At 38.8% G+C, this 21550-nt stretch overlaps 1 protein-coding gene across 3 annotated transcripts in view; it reads right to left on the bottom strand.

Annotated features, from left to right (window-relative positions):
* The window catches only part of LHFPL2 (lipoma HMGIC fusion partner-like 2), a 129809-nt gene that overhangs the window by 53115 nt on the left and 55144 nt on the right, over nt 1–21550 (bottom strand). For 2 of the 3 annotated variants that reach the window (XM_021379481.1, XM_021379482.1), the window contains one exon: nt 10880–10931. The exons of the other annotated variant lie outside the window; for it this stretch is intronic. The gene's annotated coding sequence lies outside the window, so the exon portion shown is untranslated. The remainder of the gene's footprint in view (nt 1–10879; nt 10932–21550) is intronic. 3 annotated transcript variants of the gene reach the window in all.

Genomic DNA, 21550 nt, shown 5'->3' with positions numbered 1-21550 from the left:
TTTATTTAGTAAATTAGTTTGTTTCTCCTCAGATTGTTGCCGCTGTTCTTTGCTCTCAGGGCCATCTCCCTACCCTTTTCCCCTTTCCCCTTTTCCCGGGACGTGGGCCCTTGGGTCCCCCGTCCCCTTTGTCACGGAATCGGGCCTAACGCCCGTAAACCGTTGACATTTTTCTATGATATATCATGAAAGCCTCAGTTTTAAGTTGGCACGTGTTCACAAGGAAATAAAAAACCTGGAATCAAAGCCCTTGTCTAGATTCAAAATATTTTACAAAACGGGAAGTACTGCAACAGTTGAGTAAATTCAGGTCTTCACTCACACAGAATATTTCAGTGAGTTTAAATAAGAAGTATATATGTTTTTTTTCTTCAAAAGAAGAAGTGAAAGCAGAACACAGTGATACCCAGGTTGGTACCAGTCTCAGTTCCACAAACACTTATGTACATGTCTCTGCACATTCACAGATAACTCAGTTTCAGAAGAAATTCTCAAACTCTTATGATACATGCACACAGGTTTGCTGAGTAGGAGCTAAAATACCTTCTGTATCATCAGCATCCAGTATAAGGAAATAAGTATAAGAACACTTCAGCATAACTTCCGTAGGTCTCTAAGCCTGAACAACTTACAGGCTGAGAAAACAAGCAAACCCAGCCGTTTTCTTCAAGTGTGACAGATTTGCCATTCATACAGTTGATTTCTCTTCCTTTCTCAGTCTAGCCTTAGAACAACTTCATGAAATCTGCAGAATGTTCTGCTCTGTGTCTTCTACGCTTTCTACCTAAGCAGCTGGGGCTAACATTACTGAGGCGCCACCACAATCCCTGGAAATTCCTTGGAAGCTCTTGTGATACCCTAACAGCTTACATACCTCACATTTGGATATCCCAGGGTTTATTAGCTCACATCCTATGGGGGGAGAGGTAGGAGGAAAACAAATGTTATTTACCTTGTGGGAGTCAGGGAATTAGAACCTTTCAACTTTTGTTTCTTTAAGAACTCCCTATCTACTGGATTTTGTTTTGTTTTGTTGTTTGCTACTCTTCATCTACTCCTCTAATTCCCACCAACCTTTGTAAGATTCCACAGCAATGTTTCTAAGAGTTGGGACTCTGCTATTTTTAAGTGAATGTAGAAACTCTTCCCTTTCCAAGGGCATGACTGAAGAAGGCCTACATATCTGAAATCTTTCTTCTTTTTCTTTCTTTGTGAACTTTTTCCTCACTGTAGCATGTCTCTTCTAGTAGCCATGCAAAAGACCTGCAGATAGGAACAGAATAAAGGAGGTGGAACACAGGCAGCCCTTCTCACTGCACCCATAGTAATGACGGGGGTTGCCTTCTTACAATCAACAGAACCAAACTGGACCAGCACAGCAAGCTGGGCTGAGCTTCTCCCAAGGACTTCCAGGACAAGATGGTGGCTTTGAGCTGTGCTGTAAGGAGCTGGGCTACAAGAGAAAGGGGCACTTCATCTCAAAGAGGATATATGCATACAAAGTGCTGAAAAAAAGAAATGTCCTACCTAGTTAACAGTCTACCGAGTTGGCAAGCTCAAGGAAAAGCTGATGGCAACTTTAGCAGCACAGCAGAGGAACATCCTAGATTGCATCTTGAAAGAAAGCATCACTGGAGCTTGAGATACAAGCAGTTTTTAAAGGAGAATGTGTTTTTGACTGTTAGATTCAAGAAAGGATGGATAAACCAGTGTATGTCATCCCAGAGCAGATTTACAGAGTGAGTATAAAGCTGTTGTGATGGGAGAGCAGGGAAGAGATCGTTCTAATATGTCTGGGAGCTCCTTATGTTCAAGTTGTGATGGTGTAACCATTACTGCAGATAGGAAACAAAAACAGAGTCAGAGGGCTCACCAGATGTCACACTGTAATGTTAAGGAGATGGAGGTAGAACCATGTCTTACATCATAACCACATTGCTTTTAATAAGCTTTGCAAGTCTCTTATATTACTCGCATTATCTAGCCTAGAAAACATGTACCCCTGAAAGTGTTTCAGCAGCTAGTATTATAGTTGAGATGAATACACAGAACATACACACATGCACCCAACTTTTCTATGTTTCATTTCTATAAAATTGTCAATAAGCCCAGATATGATATGGAAGCCAGAGGATAAGAAAACATAACATTAAAAGAGGACCTGTCTTCTTTTATGTTTAGAATGATCTATTTAATCAGTCCTAGATGCTGAATTAGTATTATAATAAAACAGATATCCAGAGTATATAGCACAGCATTCTATAGAGCACTATAATTATCTATTCAGTAAACTCCATCCAATTTATTATCATGCCTGCTAGTACTGGACTGAGACAGTATTTTTAGATTCCACCTAACTTGAAAATTCTGTATTGTATATCTATCCTTGATGCAATACATATTGCATCAAATCTTAAGGCATTAACATTACACAAGAGTTCTGACAAGAAAAACCAATACAAGTAGACAGCAATCTCTAGAGAAAGAGATTAAAATACATTATTAAAGGAGAACACAGTCCAAATTCTGCTCAGATCTGCACTATACTCATCTGTGCCAAACCTGACAGTATATAATAATGAAAACAGTTTGGGAATATATAAAAACAAACTGTCCTTAATGTAAAAAACTTAATGCTGATGTCTCATGTAATTTTGTGTCATTTCTTTGCTATACTTCTTCCCCTACATAGCCCTTCCTGTACCCCAACATACAAGGCCTGGTATCAGGGGACTGATGTTTATCACAAATTCCATTTCACAATTAATTCCAGATCCAAGAAAAAAAGTGATTAAAGAGAAGTTTTGTTAGTTGACTTCCATCCTAAAAGAGAAGTAGTTAATTTTTGAAATCATTTGCTGAAATGCAATACAAATTAAGGCACACTACTCCTCTTGACAGATTTCCTTCAATTAGAAGGGAGTGTGCAGAGAGACTGGTGATTAAAAAAAGTAAAAAATAAATGGGGTGAGGACTTGTCAAATAAGAGTCATGGCACATGGTGAGATCTCTTTTGATTCACTCAGATGTCTCATCTACAGATAAGCAGTATCCTCCTTGTATTTCAAAAGCATTGTTAAGCTAGGAGTACCTGTAGAGTCCCTCTGGCTGCCAGAAAAATGGTCATCCATCAAAATTCAGTAACCAACAAAAACACTTCGATAATCAACCATCAGAAGATGGATTGGTGAGAATGCCAGGGAGAAAGACCTAGAAAATACTTTGTTTTAAATACAATGCTGTCTCATCATTTGTGCACAAAAGAGTACTTTATCATACTCCTAATGGATTTGACAGTTTTAGAAAGGGATATGAACTGTATCCAATTCTCAGAGAAAAACATGCTCAACACAATCTGGAAAACTAGTTGGATTTCAATGGGTTTTTTCAACCTAGTATATAATTTCCTTTTGTTATTCTCTGTCTCAACTTTTCCAATACACACACACAAAAAAAAAAAGGAGGGAAGGATTTTTTCCTCATTTAATGAAATCTTGAAATCGTTAGAGACTAAAGTTTTTCATTTTCTACTGCATTCAATTTTACCCCCAAAAGAATTCTTATGAAAATATTTATCTTCCTGTATTATTTGTCTAAGACATTGTCTTAAAAGTTATCCAGCTGAGGACAATTGCAAACTTCCATGGTCTTCTACAGAGCAGACAAAACTATTATGCTCTTGCATTAAAAAAATAAGCAATACAAAAAGCACAAAAAACCTACTAGCCTACCGCAAAATTTGATTACAGCAATATTCAAATCAAGACCATTTATTACGTTCAAAATATTCCACCAGTATACCTGTCTAATATTGTAGAACAAAAAGATAACAATTTTAACGACCTCCTTCATGGGCATCTTCAAGTATTTCAAGAGGTACACGTACCACAAGAAGACATTCACCTTTGGTCTGAAATGTTAACTCTCCTTCCATCTGTTCCTCCCATTTATTCCACCTCACTGTAAGTCAAATTCCTTCACCATTGCTTACTCTTCCAAACTCCTCCTACATTTTCCTGCAGGGTGCTGCATCTGCTGGGCTGAGGGAAGCACTGCAACCATACGATCAGGGCATATCAGTAGATGTCCTTGATTAGGTCACATCTCTATTGTAATCTCATGCTGTTCTGAAATCAATAAAGAGTGGATTTTGATGGATATCTGTTATTCGTAAAAAGTGCAGCTACTAACATTTGCTCACCTGCCAGCCCAGGCCGCTCTCAGTTCACAGCTGTCATTGGATACCTTTCCCACCATATACCTGCATAAATTATTGGAAAAATGCTCACATTGCTTTCCTGTATTTCATTTCCCCAGTGCATCTAGACCACATGAGTTTGAGCAGCCAACAGGTTACTTGCAAATGCACTTAAAATCCCTAATGTCTTCCTCCTTTCAACAGTATTGGTAAGTAATCTAATAACTCCAATAGTTAAAGCTAGAGAGGCCATGAGGACATGAGAAAACAAGTTGTCTGTGGGACAGAGAAGAGGGTTAAGTCAGAGTCAAGAAATGAAGGAGGACCTACGTCTTTCAAGGAGTTCAGTTCTCCTTGGTCATAAAGTACTTAGCTCTACTTGTGCAAACTGCACTGCCCTGCATTCTATGCAAGGTAACCCAAATCACATCCAGCGTAGAAAATACAGTTTGATGAAAACAATGGTGATTCCTCACAATTGGTCTCACTCACGTTATATGGATTTCTTCTAACTCTTTCCCTGGCAGTTTAGTCTTATAAGTTACTTTTTTCCAGAATTTATGATGGCCTTGCTCCTTGGAAATGATTTGCACATACAGGCTAACACATTTACTTATCTTCCCACACATCTATAGAGTGCAACACACAGATCACATGCTACTGAAATAAGTCAGTGTGTTGTATTATGTCATAGAAAGAAGAAAGTGAATAGAAAGGTAAAAAACAGACCATCTAGCACATATGAAAATGAGCTAAAGACCTTTTTAGTTCCAGCAGCTGCCTGTAACGGAAAAAATGAAGATAGGCTGCTGCCAGAAAAGCGGGCAGTAAGAAATAACAGATGTGAAATTCTCAGCAACATCATTGGCCAGTCCAGCCGTACTTGGGAACTGAGTCTCTGTAGGGCTGCAGTGCTCTCAGAGCTGTGCTTCCCTTTCCAGCTGCTGACCTGCTCGTCTGCCTTTGCTGGATTCACTCAGTGACCTCAGCTGCAAATGCAGTTGTCAGGGTATATTCATATTCTTGCTGCCATGAGTGGGGTATGGGTAAAAGCTCTCTGATTAGAGTTAAATGCTATAGCTCCAAAAGATTTCTCTTCCTCCTTCGCCCTCACCTTTTTATTTCACAGTTAGTTTAAGTAGGCAGAAAAGACAGGTCCTTCAACACAATATCTTATTACACAAGGTTCACAAAGAAAATAAGATCAAAGAAACCAATCTAATCTAGCGCATACATTTTTAAGAGAAAGGGCAATGGGTGAAAAATGTCCTTCAAAGAGTCAGCTTCAATTACAGAAATCATTTTCAAAGAAGAATGAAGTTGCTCGACAGAGTTTAAAGGGGAAATCATGAACACAATGTCTGCAGAATACATCACATCAAGAGCAACTTCTGTCAGTTCAATTTGCAAGATTAAGTGGACTTCAATTTACATGAAAATTAAGTAAAATAGGAACTATATTTAGGCATCAGAAATATACCCTGAAAGTGCAATGTGGATCACAAAGATGACTGCTATTTCAGAGAAGCCAATTAAAAAGCAATATTAGGGAAAAAAATACTTCCAGTGAAGACTATGTAACGTAGCAACGAAATCAAGCTGAAAGTTGGAGTATCATGTCCTTTGCAAGCCATTGTTCTGGAACACTCAAAATCTGATTGTAAAATGCAGCTCTTAACAAGCATACATTTCATGCTGTGTCTCAACTGGTATATCTATTGCTCGTTGCTAAAAGAAACAGAACCCCTCTCCCACCTACCTCCAGCTGCTTATTCCCTGTTTGTCCCTTGTGTTACATCTAGCAATTTTACAGCCACAGGACAAACGAGCCCAGCACTGTTGTCTGATGCCATTTTCCTGCATTTTTTTTTTAAAACTGCATTTGCTGCTTACCTTAAACTCACCTTGGACTAGAGATTGATGCAAGGACGGATGCAAGAGAGGGGAAGGAACAGGCTTAAGTGGTACTGCTACTCCTGGCATCAGCCTGTAAGACTGGACACAACATTAAACCATGCTCTGAACAGTATTACTATTTTAATTCTGGCAGAATTAATACTCAACTGTCTTCAGGATTCCATGCCTCACAGCAAGTCCCTAAGACTTAATATCACAGAGCAAGGGAAACTGCAAGTACTGCAACAGCAACTGAAGAAATCCACAGACACTAAAGCACTGTGAAACACACTGATCTGCAGCATCTGGAGAAAGTGCCTTACAGCCTAAACAGACAAGAAGTATAAGAAACAGTTAACTTCCCTAACATCACTTAGCAGGTGGAAATAGAATCCAAGGGTCACAACAGGCATCTCTATCCACTGTGCCATACTCCTTCCTGCAGCTGCAATTGCCATTTACTTACTGCATGCTTCATGGTATCTCCATATCAAAAAGTGCATTAAGTTCCAGAAAAACCAAAATTAAAATTGCCACTCTATCTGTTGCTCCAGAAGCAAATAGACTGTTCAGCCTGCATTACAGTATCCGCAAGTAATCCTATATTTCCGGATGCTGTAATCCCAGTGCTCTCCCAAGGAAAGAACTCCAAACCTTCATATTTTCCTGATTTAGAAACTCATCCTCTCTTCCTTCTGATGACAGACAAAAGGAAATAAAGTGACAAGATGTCCTTTGCTATTTCTGCTTCTATCTTGGAAGGCAGAACACCATTTTAGGTTCGTGTTTTAAAATCACCTAGAAGTTCTCACAAGAGAAGCATACAAAGAAAAAAGATATGAAAAAGAAAAAACAGGCAAACCATACTCACAGAGAAGACGTTGCTTATATAGGAAAAGCAATACAAATGTAATACTTCCTGTTTACTCTGGCTCTTAACAAAACAAAGTAAAATCATCAAGACTGACTACAACTCCACTTTTGGCTTCTAGAGCGAAAATAAAAAACAAACCTGTTTCTCTATTGTGATGTACATAGTACATAAGTGTATCAACATACATACAAAGCTTTAAAACCCCCCAAATCAATTCCCTGTTCCCATCTATATTCTACTGTGAGCTATGTAGGACTGACATACAGTGACCTTTCAATTACATCAAAACTGTTAACAACTTTTCTCTTTCAGGCCTAAGATACAACAAGGCTTCAAAAACTTAAAATACAATTCCTAAAGTCGTAAAAATACTGAAGCAGATGAAGGTCAAAACATAGGTGAGATGACAGCTATAACACCAACAACAAACCATGGCTTTCTTTTCTATGAGGGCTATCAGTATGCAAGGAAAGACCTTCAGAAAGACATTCTACTTGCAGTCCTTCATCCTGGTTTCTCCCAGTTGTTTCCTGGGCCAGAAAAATCCCTCATCCTACCAAGGCAACTGTGTAGGAGAGTCAAGTAAGTAACACTGCCTGGAGAGGAACCATACTGGCTGGTCAAAATATGTAGTTTTCACAATAATCTTTACATATAATATAGGTTCCAGTTACAATTTTATTAATTATTTTATTGCAATTGAAGTGAATTTTTTCATGAAAGTAGGTGTTTGCTTGTTTTCAGATATTCCCCAGACAACTTATAAGAAGCCTATAAGAAATATCCAGACACTGAGGCCTCTACTTTGCTCAGTAGAACATGTAAAGATAAGCCATGTTATGCATATATTTAGTTATAAAAGTAAACATTATTTTTCTTTTTACATATTAGATCTGCACAGACTTAATCTTATTAACTGTGTGCGTAAGCTTCTACATAGAGTTCCCAACTAATGATGCTGACAGCTGTCCAGGTCTTTAAGATAGCTTCATATTCTTAATGCATGCACTGGTGTTTTTGTTATGTTGCTAAGCGCTATAAAGCTCCCCTGTTAACTGGTTCAAGGCACAATGTTATGAAGTCTTGCTCCTCTGTAAAGGTTTACAATAAATAATTTTAAATTAATTAGAAGTACCTTTATTCTTAAGAGCTTCTTAAAGAACATCAGACTTAAAGGATTGAATACGTATATTCAGTATTATGTAAAGATGTACAAACTGCCTACAATGCACTGAAGTCATCCACAGTGCCACAGAGTATACAGACCTCTTCCCCACAGTTCAGTTTTCATCCCCAGCAACTTCTGTGAATGTATAGTACGATATCTCACTGATCCATAACACAAGCAAGATGCCTGTCTAACAAGAGTTGGCACTTCAGCTGTTTCTCCATTCAACAAAATGCTTAAACATCTCCTTAGTTTCTAAACAAATAGTATTTGTAATATATTCTAATGACCTTTAAGCACATCTCTGATTCTCTGATGACGTGGGGTCTCATATCAGAGCATCCCACCAAAAAGACCATGGTATTAATCATAAAGTAACAAGTATCAGCACAAATGATTTGTTTGAAGCCATGCAATTAAATCTGAGTAAAAAAAAATCAGAAATTACTTAACATGAGCCACTACAGTTGTTTATAAGATTACTTCTAAATGCACCTAATCAACAAGCAGCAGCAGCCACAAGCAAGTTTTAGAGTTACTTCTGAAAGCAATGTGTACATTTTCCTTAAGTTCCCCTTAAACTACAGGCATGCTTAGCTTGACTGAAGGATAGTTTTTGTTATCAGAATATTTGGGACAAAGGACTTTGGAACACTGGGTATATGGTGTTATCAGGGTTCATACATGAAGAGGCATATACCAAAGCTTATGCACTTGTAAAGGAACTTCCCAGTAGTTTCAGGGTTTTGTGGGATCACACAGTTCTGGAGTGGTACATGTTGGGTACCACCCAACAAGCAGAACATGAATAAATATGTCACAGAGACAAACAAAGACAAATCCATTTACACGTAGGTAAATCCTCAGGTGAGGATGAGAATGGCTGGTGAGATTCAGTGTAGTTTTAATTTCTTTTTGATTAGTTCTTCATGAACCTGAACTTTATTGTGGCTTCTAATAAGTCTACATGTATGAGCAAGAACAAGGGCAAAAAGTGGTTTTCAATATGAATGTTTAGGTCTTCCTGGTATTCATGACAAAAAAAAATCCTAGATATTTGAATACATTTGAAGTGGGCAAAGGGCGGTAACATTTATCTTAGTTTAAATGAACTAATGTAAATGTCAGAAAATGCAGCATTTATTTTTGACGACTCTTGAATGCCCGAGCAAACGCTTGCAGAAGCAGGAAAGAACAAATTTCATTCTGACTGAGAAGGAGGGATAAAGCAGATGTAAAGCACTGTCATGGTTTTATGATTTTTGGTTATTGGTATTCCACATCATAACATCATGTAGTGTACCAGGAGTTAAAGAGTTAGTGCTCCAGCTCTGTGGATTGTTGCGGGTACCTGGTTCTCAGAAGAGAAGAACTACATTTCCCAGGGTACTCTGCTGTTCTGTTATCGTTTTCTCGTCAGAGGGAAAGATAAAAACTCACATATCATGAGACATTCTCCCCTCTTCTTGTCCCGTCTCTCATCCCAGCGGCATCTTGCTCCCCAGCTGTCTCACCATCGGCACTAGAGTAAGGCTTTCCTTAATTTTGGACACTCTTATTTTATTGGATTTATTAGCTTAAATTGTAATTATAGTGTATTATAGTGTGTTATTTTGCATTCCGATATCTTATTTGGTAAATTAGTTTGTTTCTCCTCAGATCGTTGCCACTGTTTTGTTTTTAGGCTCGTCTCCCTACCCTTTTTCCCTTTTCCCTTTCCCAGGGCATGAGTCCGCGGGTCTGTGCACCAGTGACACCATTAATACAGGACTGAAAGGCTAAGAGTGGGAGGTTAGGGTGAGGTATTATGACAGTAGGGAAAAAGAAAGTAAGCAAAATAAACTAACAAACTCAAATTTTACTTACTTGCTTCTCTTGGTAAAATATAGACAAAATTAGAAAAGTGATAGTAAATATAGACTTGCATGAATGATGTTCTGAACTGATAAAATACTTCAAAGTTTGACAGAAACAGCATTTCCAGAATTAAAAAAAACAACTATTCAAATATAACTTTCAGAGGTCATAAAGGCAAAAAGGAAGACAAAGATAGGGAAAGAGTATCTCGTTGTATTGTATTTTTTCTGTTCTTGGACATCAGCTGACAGCATGCACAACCAAAGCTATGGATGCCAAAAACTCACATTTGCTATGAACAGCCCTGGAATCAAGTAAGATCCCATAAATGCAAAAGTATTTCACATATTGTGGTTCAGCTACGGAAATCAGAGGAGTAGGAAAATTACATTATTCCAGATAACTGTCTCTTGGCAAGAAAACACAGTTGCTTTTTGAAAGATTTTTTTATCATTGAAGATCAACAGCTGATGTGTTTGTCTCTGCATTTATAAGGCTCTCTTTGCCAACCTACCTCTGCAGCCAGGGAAGTGCAAATAACACATTTATAAGCACATTAATAAAGAAAGTTCACTTGAAAAAGTACCTGAAATTTTTAAAGTTTTATCTTAGACCCTCTCTGTGTTCCTCTCTTGAGTCACCATAGGTACGCAGGATGCAAAGAATCAACATATGTCTTTACGAAAGACACTAGAATTTTCAGAGTGGGAATTGAGAACCACAGGCATAAAGCTGGGCATTTAAAGAAAGAAATCATTATTTTATTAAAAAAATCAGACAAATACTCTGAACAGAGCTGCTGCATCCTCCAGGCCTCATACAGTAGTCAATCTTCAGAGTCACAGAGCGGGCACTACCAGATATCATCTGAATTTCGTTTACTCACCAGTGTCCTATGTTCTTAGCCTTGGTTAACCACTTCAGAAGCCTGGCAATACCTAGAGAAATAATTGATGCAGAATGTAAAAAAGGTACAGAGCCAAAAAAATTAAAACAATATTTATTATTAGTTTCTGGTGGTTGGAATGGCACAAGTCTGCTCACAAGAGACTAAAAGCACACAGGTAACATTTCACTACCATGACACTTCTGCTTTGCCAGAAATGTAGCTTTCTGGTCATCACTCCAAACCACTAGGGAACTAAGGAAAATAAGTGCATGTGAAGAAGTAACACATAAACCACTAAGCATGCTCAGTGTTGCACCTTTTTCCCTTCCTCTATTTTACCAATAATGTGTGCCAAGATTTCAAAATAAATTTAAAATTATTTTATATACAGTGGAATAAAAACCTAAACTACACAACATGTTAAGCCCTACATGCTTATGAAGCATATCTCCAAACCCTTTCCATCACACCCCAAATATTCATGGAACTCAGCATGTACTCCTCTACCACAGGTAGAGTTAGTCCAGACTGAGGAACAGATACCTGTGGAGCAGCTCTGCTGAAACAGAGTTTGGCTAAACATGAGTGAGGATTTAGCCCTGGGTAGCAGCACAGAAGGCCATGAATATTGTGAGGCATATCTGTGGGCTAAGCTCTTGTTATTAAGCTCTAATTCCCCCTCACCCAGCCCTCCTGAAATACACACCCGAAATACCACATCCAGCTTTGGATACTCAGTATCAAAAAACTGAAAAAGGCAATAAAATAAGGTGACAAAGGTAAGGTAAGGTTGATTCAGTGATGCTGAACTAGAGGATTTTCCATAGTAACAACAAATTCTGCATTTTTATATGTATATCTGAAGAGGCTATATGAAGAACTCCCCTTATCTACAAGAATAAAATGAGTTAGAAGGACAGCAACTCATTAGAGATGTAATTTGCTTTCAAAAAGATGGTTTTACAAGGGAAAAGTCTGTGCAGAACTCTTAACAAAGCTCACTGCTGAGAGCAGAGGAAAACACCCTGGGAACACTGGAAAGTCAAACAAGGCTTAAAATCATCTCAGAATTCCTAGCATATTGAGTATTCCACCATGAAAAAAAAAAAACTAAACTAAATATCTGTGATTATTCCAACTTTTCCCTCCCACCTCAAATGCAGTTAACATGGTAATTAAAATACTACCATGTTAGCAGAGACAAATAAACAAAGTTTCATGAACAAAATAGACCAAGTTGTTTTCTTTTAGACTGAGTTTTAAGTAGTTGAAATCAATGGATTGTTCAGACAACTATAACTAAGCTGTGTTTTTAAGGAAATTTCTTCACATGGAGTTCTGGCTCCCGAAGCAATATAAATGAGGGCAAGATCAGATCAGTCCATAGAGATGACTACAGAGGAGTCACCACCACCTGCCAAAGGCACAGCAATGCCTTTCCTCACTAAGACCCAATAAATACTTCCCTAATCCGCACCTTCTCCTCCCACCTCCCAAAATAGACAAGAAAAAGGAGTAAAGTAAGCACTATATTAAAAATGGAGAAATGTTTCGGTGCAATTCATGGAGAAACGGTTGTCTATACTGTGTACTTTCCAGAGCCACTGATTTAAAGCTTTTTCTTTACAGTCAGTTGTAAACTGAGAAGCAAATAAGCTGGACGCAGTTAAGAGAACACAGCTATTTTGGTAACATCCCTTTGTCACATACCCCAACTTTTTACACAACAGGAACAGCCTATGCACAGGCTCCCCAGCAAAAATGGAAAAAATAATACAGATATATCCGCTGTATCTTAAAACATCCTTTTCAAGTAGCTTTTTCTTCAGATATACTACTGTGCAATACTTCCATGTATTATACAATAACAAGTATCCCTATCAAAGAAATATTTACTTTCTTCAAGCAAGTTTGTATGGCCAATTATGTCACTATAAATAGAAATAATTCATTCAATGGGTTCTTTGTCTTTTGCTATCAGTGCAGAACAGTTAAAAATTAAAGAACATACTACTGCATAGGCGTCATTAAGGCTAGCTTCAGAAGCAACAAAACAAGGAGAAAGCATTTTCTTTAGCAGTACGCTAGTAGCAGGTTAAAAAAGTTGCTAAATTAATTGCAATACTAAACAACAAAGGAAACTAACAACTTAGGATACACAGCAGCTTTTTTTTTCCCTAACATTTCTTCCCATGCTAAATATCCTTTTTTCACACAAAACAAAATTTCATATTTCATTTTGCATTTCTCCAGTATAATATACCTAATTTGTTCAATCTAGAAGATCATATCACATATCTACAGACACATAATTCAAAGCAAATTCAAAGTAGCATACTATTGAAAGCAATAAAACTTCTAGGTTATTTCAATGAAAAAAAAACCTCAATTGTTGTGAGCTACAAGAAACATTTCACCCAAATGCACCTGCCTTGAAGTTTACACCTAATAAAACCCAGATGTACTCCTAATACACTGCTGATCCATGCTCTTAATTCCTGTTTTCCCACCACACCACCTCAACCAAGAAAGTGGTACAGTCTAGTTTTATATATCATTAAAATGTTTAAACCAAATATTACATTTTTATAATCCTATCAGTTCCCACAAAACCGAACCAAAAAAATACAGCATGTGTTAACAGACCTGCATGAATGATCTCTCTTAGCCTGTTTCCTAATACAGTAAGCACCTGAGAGATCAGCGAATCAAATTACTGGATTTGTTTAACAAGTTGTTCATTACCAATTAAAACAAAAGATAGGCAAATTCATTTTTAGCAAAGTTGTTCACTGAAATGAATTTTGTCTTTTTGTGTTTATTACAATTAAGCCTAGAACTTTATTTGAAATATGTAATATGAAACACCAGCTAGGAATCCAATCCTACACTTGCTGCAATCAATAGGAGATCAAGTGTTAGCCACAAGGATAAAAGGACATAAACGGTTTACTTTCAAGGCTGGGTAAAAGTACTTAGCAAGTCCAGTTTTACAACATGCTTCTTAAGTCACATCTCTGTGTCACAGACAGAGAGAGCAAAGGATAAAAACAAGTCACCCTCACACAGCAGCAGTATGAATTACACCATGGCCAACACTCTGGCCTTGCTCCATAAAAATCATCACTTCTGACAGCTCAAGAGTGACTCAGTGCCTTCCCTCACAAAGGCAGCCAAACACATTGAGTTGTTTTGCAGCGACCTCTCTAGCAAGAACCTATTCCCAGTCACCAAAAATCTTCCTTAGCCCCATTTTGAAGAAGAAAGCTGCTCTAGGTGGCTTTGGCTCAGCCATCACTGTGACTGACTGGACAAGACACAACACATAAAGCAGCATTATCCCACTACAGTCAGGGTTTCTTTTCTTAGAGCAGTCTGCTTCCTCCAAGGGGCTTACATGAAGAAAACTGCCTAGTCCGGTACAGCCAACAGATCATTATCTATTGCTGCTCTTACACATCAGTGGTGACAAAGAAGGTACATGCAGAGCCCTGGAATAACTGCTGAAGAAATCAACGACGCAGGTCATCTTCTATTCTCTACTTCCTACTGTGGTTAATGACACTGAAAGAAACAGAAGGATCCAGTTCATAAACACTTTGCCTCATGTCTGGTGCCACCAGAAAAACTCTGGGTTCTTTTTGATGATGGAATGACCTACACAGCACCGGACTTGTAGACATTAGATGGGTTTCACCTCTCAAAAAGTGGGATTAGAGCCCCTGGAGAAAAGCAAGCAGGGTTCATTAGCAGGGTTTTAAACTAGGTTTGAAGGGGGGTGATAATAACGAGCCTGTCCATGGCAAGGTGTGGGACAGCGTAGCTAAGTTGAAGGGACAGGGTACTACTGGGGGCTTTCAATCTGCTTCCCTGAGACATTCTGGCAACACTGCAGGACACTTGAAATCTTATGACAATGAGTCAGGGACCACTGAGACAATAGAATAAGGTAACAGGGAAACTCAAGGAAAATAGTCCAAAGGAGTTAAAGAGTTATCTTCCAAGAAGGTGATAAGGCTGGCTCCCAGCTGAAGTGCCGGTATACCAACACACACAGTTTGGGAAACAAGCAGGAGGAGTTGGAAGCCACTAAAAAATATGACATAGTTGCCAACACTGAAACCTGGTGAGATGATTCGCATGACTTGAGCATGGCTATCAATGCTACCTGTATTTCAGAAGGGACAGATGAGGCAGGAGGGGAGGAGGTGATGCCCTCTACATCAGGAAAGAATGATAGTGGGAAGAGCTGTCTCAGCAGAATGGCTATGAGCAAGTTGAATGCATATGGGTGAGAGTCAGAGGCTGAGGCAACAAAGGGCACTTCATCGTTGTTGTCCACTACAGGCCACCTGATCAAGCGAAGCCTGTTGATGAAGCCTTCTTCCAGCTACAGAAAGCAGTATGATCACAGGCTCTCATCCTGCTGGGGGTCTTCAACCACTCTGACATCTGCTGGAAAAGTAGCACAGCAAGCTGTAGGCAGCCCAGGAGGCTCCTGGAATGCATCAAAGGTAACTTCCTGGGCCAGGTAGTAGACAGCCCCACCAGGGGGGATGCAATGCTGGCCCTGTTGCTCACCAATGCAAGTGAACTGATTGGTGATAGCAGGATTGGAAGCTGCCTAGGCTGTAGTGAATATGCAAGGATGGATTTCATGCTCCTGAGAGATATGGAACAGAAAAAAGGGAAATCGGGACACTAGATTTTAGGAATACCCACTTTCACCTCCTCAGGGAGTTAGTGGACAAAACCCCCTGGGAAACCATCCTTGAGGGCAAGGGAGTGGAGCAGAGCTGGCAGATCTTTAAGGAAGCTTTCCTTAGGGCACCAGAGCTCTCCATCCCCAACTGTAGGAAGTCAGGAAAGGAAGGCAAGAGACAGGCACATCCAAACAGAGACCTGCTGGTCAAACTAGAGAGCAAGAAGAAGAACAGACAGTGGAAGCAGGGACAGGAACCCTGGAAGGAGTATAGGGATACTGTTAGGCTGTGTTTTACACAGCGAGGAAGGGCAAGGCCCAGCTGGAACTGAACTTGGCAAGGGGTGAAAAGAAGAACAAGAAAAGCTTCTAAAGGTACATCCATCAGAAAGGGACATACCTCCCTAGTGAGCAAAACAGGCAGGCTGGAAACAGAGGTACTCAACTTTTCTGCCTCAGCCTTCACTGGCAACTGCTCTTCACACACCACTCAAGCAGATGGGTCAGAAGGTGGGGACTGGGAAACAAATGTCTCTCCCACTGTAAGTGAAGATCAAGTTTGTGACCACTTGAGGAAGCTGAACATCCATAAGTCTATGGGTCCCAATAAAGATGCATCCCAGAGTCCCAAGGGAATAGGCCAACACAGTCACCAAGCCACTCTCAATGATACCTGAAAAGTCATGGTGGTCAGGTGAAGTCCCCAGTGACTGGAAAAAAGGAAATGCCACACTCATTTTTAATAACGGTAGGAAGGATGATCCAGGGAACTACTGACCTGTCAACCTCATCTCTGTGACAAGGAAGATCATGGAACAGATCCTCCTGGAAGCTATGCTAAGGCACATGGAAGAGGTGACAGAGGACAACCAGCATGGCTTCACAACAGGCAAGTCCTGCCTGACATACCTAGTGGCTTTCTGTGCTGGTGTAACTGCAACAGTGGACAAGGGAAGATCCACTGATGTCATCTATCTGGATTTCAATAAGGTCTTTGACAAAGGTCCTGTAACATTTGCCCCTCTAAATTGGAAAGATATGGATTTGATAAGTGGACTGTTCAATGGACAAGGAAGTGATTGCAAGATCATACTCGCAAATGGCTCAGTGTCCAGATAGAGGTCAGTGACAAGTACTGGGGAAGATGCTTTTATATCTTCATCAATTATATAAACAGTGGGATCAAGTGCACCCTCATCAAGTTTGCAGATAAGATCAAGCTGTAGAGTAAGAGTTGATACGTCCAAGGAATGAGACTGCCATCCAGAGAAACCTAGACAGGTTTGAACAGTGGGCCCAGGTGAACCTCCTGAGTTTCAACAAATCCAAGTGAAAGGTCTCGCACCCTTGTCATGGCAACATCCACTAACAATACAGGTTGGGGGACAAAAAAAATAGAGCATAGCCCTGCCAAAAAAGACTTGGAGGCACTGGTGGATGGAAAGCTGAAGATGAGCCAACAATGTGCCCTCATAGCCCAGAAAGCCAGCTGCATCCTGGGCTGCATCAAAAGAAGTGTGACTAGCAGGGCAAGGGAGGTGATCCTGCCGCTATATTCTGCACTGGCGAGACCTCAACTAGAGTACTGTGTCCACATGTGGAGTCCTCAGTATAGGAGAGACATGGACCTGTCGCAGTGCATCCAGAGGAAAGCCACAAAAGTGATCCATTCTTTGAAATGGGTTCCACAGACAGTCCAGAAGTTAGCAGGCACAAGCAGGCACCAGGCCAAACAGTAACAGATGGGTTAGGAACAAGCAGACCTGTAACACAGCTCCAGCATGGACTGTCTGCTCAAGCAGGCTGAAATGGGCTTCCAGTTCCCCAAGCAAAGGTGTGAGAGGGCCCAGGGGAGGCTGAGGAGGAATGCTGAGGCCCAGCAGGGCCCTCAGGGGCCCAGACATTTGTTCGCTAATTAAATACTCTCACCAGTAGCAAGTTCTTCAGCAATGAACTAAAAAAAATTTGGCAGGCTCAGGCTATTCTTCTTCCTAAATGTCAACTGGCTTAATAAATCACAACTACTGAGGAGTATTATTAGCATCCGAATCATTGCCCCAGATTACCACACACTGTGGCCTGCAAAATGCTAAGTTTACAAATAAAATAGTTTGCTGGCAGAAGTGGAACAGAATAATTCCAATCAAGACAGTTCAGTTATCTTTCTGTGAAGGCCTGGAGATAGCAACTGCAAAGTTTTGTTGAAATGTACGCAAATAACACACCATTTTATTTAATTGGTAGACAGCCTGAGACTGTTGTAGAATGTGGCATGGCTATCCCACAGTGATAGTCTGAACAGAAAGACATTATCTCACATGTGCATATACACTCTTTAAATCAAAGGGTTTGCTTTCAATCCAGCCCCTCTTTCTCATGCCAATGTTATATTCAGAGTATTGTCCTAGCGATACAAGTTGTGACTATTACAACTCAATGAAAACAATCAGTAAAGTTTCCAGATGGCTTCATAAAATTCCTCCATCTTTGAGTACTCCTGCACCACAGTCTAATTAGGAACCTGTTTTGCAGTTTCAACTGAAATAAGAAACATCTTTAAGCACTATCTTCCCCCCTCCCCTCTCCCAGCCTGGCCTCCAAAAGCAGAAGAATTTTAACATTTCTGCCTTTTCATTTAAGGCAGCCAAACATAACCACAGACTGACTTACTAAGGCCAGAATAAGAATTTAAGACTTCTTAAAATACACTCTCAATCTCCCTTATGGTTCCAGGAAGACAATACCATTTACTTTAAGCATATACTCTATACTGGACTTGTTTCCATGCCTTCCTCAGTTTTTGCTTCTTCACAGATTCGATAGTAAACACACATAAAAACTGGTGCATAAAATTAAAGCAACCACATGTACTACTTTAACAGTCCTTAGTAGCTTTCCACCAGTGAAAAGCTCCTTTTTAAAGCATGCAACACTTCAATGATTCATTAAATGAGTTTGCTAAGTCACAAAGCCTAAAACTCAGACCATTTGTCTTGACCTAAAAGCAAAGCTTCTTCTACTGTAACTAGTCTGACTGAATGTTACCCAACTAGTAGATCTACCATGCACTGAGACCCTAATTCAAAGCTAATACCGTGCTGTTTAGAACACCATCTTTATTTTCAACTGTTCTCCAGCTTATATCTCAGACAAAATATAAAATGAGTAAATAAAGACTTTGAGCAAGATTCTGTGTGCCTTTCAGCATTTCAGTGAAGTCTTATTATGAAAACAAAAATCTTTACTCAAGTTTTATCTGCCCAGTCTTCCACCTCTGGAGAACATCTTGCTGTTTCTACATACGCCTAAGAAGTTCTAAGCCATCTCCACCTAATCTGCTTTTCTAACAGAAGTTTACAAGCCCATGATGAGGTATTTCTTTGATGCTCATCCAAAGAAAGGGAAATGAGTAACCACTTCTTGGTTAGAGTTAAAAATAATACTCAGTTTGCTGATGGAATAAATAGTTAGCCCCAGGTACAGTGGAAAGTGATGAGAAAATAAGAAATACATGAACTGTAGTTTTGTTCACCACAAAGAGGCCTTTGCCTTTTTAGCTCCTTGTTATTTTCAGCTTTCTCTGGATCCAATTTGCTTAAACACTGCTCTAGATCTTTTCAGAAAAATCAGTCTCTACCGGTAACATAAGAAATAAAACCAATGGATTTTGCTTTCCTGAAGCTGGTAATATCCTCTTTAAAGGCTGTTAGAGTTCACATTTCTTAAGTCCTAATTATTCTTTAAATTCCTCAAAAAATATTCAAATTGTTCTTTAATTTCTATTTGTTTTATTCTTTAAAATACATTTCTCACTATAATCAAGAACTAACTTATTGGTGAGTTATGAGCTCCTACTGATAAAATGCTGTTCTTCTAGGTTTCTACCATTTTCACTACCTAAAGAAGACACTCCAGTGTGAAGGATTCTCTCTACCTATATCCATGCGCACGAAGAAGAAAATCACATCTAAAAATGTTTAGTCTGTTAGCCACTACCTCATACAAGATACAGGTGTGAAGCCCATCACTATAATCTTAGAGTATTCTAATGGCTATAAGAATTTATTTTTTAAAATTATCACCAGCACAGTATGTAGTATTATTAAGTTGCTGAAGATTCTTACAAGGTTTTACCTTGAACACTGAAAGGACTCTTAGTATCTATAAGTGAGTGGCAGGGGAAAAACCTAAGCTGGATTAGGAACGGACAAGAAAAGTTGTACTCATCGAGGAAAAGGAGAGCCAAGAAAGGATGCAGTTTTGCCTTCATTCACCTTAAAAAAAAATAAAGGTGCTATAACCAAAATAGAATTATTTCCTACAGTGAGTGGCTAAATAGTAAAAGAAAGAAGATATATTTAAACTAGAAGTGAATATTTTTAGCAAGATAAAGTAATAAATTGACTGTGAATGTCTAAGCTACAAGCTAGGAGATTACTTGATAAGCCCAGACTCTACAGCCTTACGAACAAAAGTGGAGGCAGGAAGCCTAAAAAGTTTTATATCACAGGCTAATGACATGATGAAAGGAATTGCATACAGTCTGATTGCTTAGAATACCAAGGGAACAGACTCATAAGGCTCTTCTCATACAAAGATCTGTACTTTTTTTTTTTTTTTTACAGTATGTTTGCATCAATCACCTCTCAGCAAGTATGTACTTAATATCTTAAAGGCATCACAAAACCCATTGTTAAAAGCAAGATGTACATTGTAAGTCCATTTAAAATACTCTCAAAGTACTGATGTCTAATATGCAGTTTCTAATTTGAGCTTTACCAGCCCTTTAAGATTATGGAACTCCACCCCATGATTTTAATTCCCAAAGGCAGCAGACAACTGTGTTTATCAGTCTTGATCATGCACAGGAGAAGTACATTGACTAAATTCACAGTCATGTTTAAAGAACATGAAATACTTCGTCATTTATGTCATTATAGACCAAACCTAGAAAACAAGGAATGGTGGTATAAAGATTTTGAATGTTATTAGCTGTTTATACATCTCACAGAAGAAAAAAGAAAGTAATATCCATGAAAAAAACTATTTTTAAGCAAAATATGAAAAACTAAGGTCAAGCAGATCTCTCCAAAAACAAAGAAGAAAAAGAAGAATTTGGTCACTTCACAGAGCTCAAGCAAAAGAGCCTTGCAAAATCCATATCAAAAGTGTTTTTTTTTTAAGGGTCTCTTCAGCAATCAATCTAAGAGACAGCACTTCTCTTGAACATTAACAAACACCTCTGAAAGTTTCTTCTCTCAATGTCTCAGAACATTACATTTTGCTATTTTATTAGCAATTAATATTTTATTTTACAGTGGCCATTTCCTTCTTAACAGAACAAATGTAACAATGAATGTGCAAGCTAAGGATCAGTCAACAAGGCACTAGGACAGTAGGTTCCCATTTCTACTCCATGGAAAGTAGGAAAATGTATCACTAATCTCCTCATGGCCCACTCCAATTTTGGGCGCCAAGAATATCTACAACTGAGTTCACAGCTCTTTTAACCCTTCAGCATGATACTAAAAGGATAATTTTAAAATTTCCGAAGGAGTTTAATAAATAACTTTCAAGAAACCAATATCAAATCCTGAAATAAGGTATTTATTCTCTGTTCAGTTGAGCTTGTCAAAATTTAAGAAGCAACTAATTTGTTATGATTTTTTCCCTTTTTATTTGCAGTTTCATGATGGTAAGTTATTTCCAGGCTGAAAAAAAAGTCTTCCATGTATAAAGTTATACACGTTAAGAACATTTTAAATTCTGTATCAACTCAAAATGAAGATTCCTAATACTAAGTTATAGTAGGTACTATTTTTTTCAAGGTATGCATGAGTCATAAGACAAATCAGACATACATATACGTGTATAGAATCATAGAATCATAGAATCATAGAATCATAGAATCATAGAATCATAGAATCATAGAATCATAGAATCATAGAATCATAGAATCATAGAAT

Source organism: Numida meleagris, chromosome Z, assembly GCF_002078875.1.
Source record: "Numida meleagris isolate 19003 breed g44 Domestic line chromosome Z, NumMel1.0, whole genome shotgun sequence".
Classification (NCBI taxonomy): Eukaryota; Metazoa; Chordata; class Aves; order Galliformes; family Numididae; genus Numida; species Numida meleagris.
This window is presented reverse-complemented; position numbering and strand designations above follow the sequence as displayed.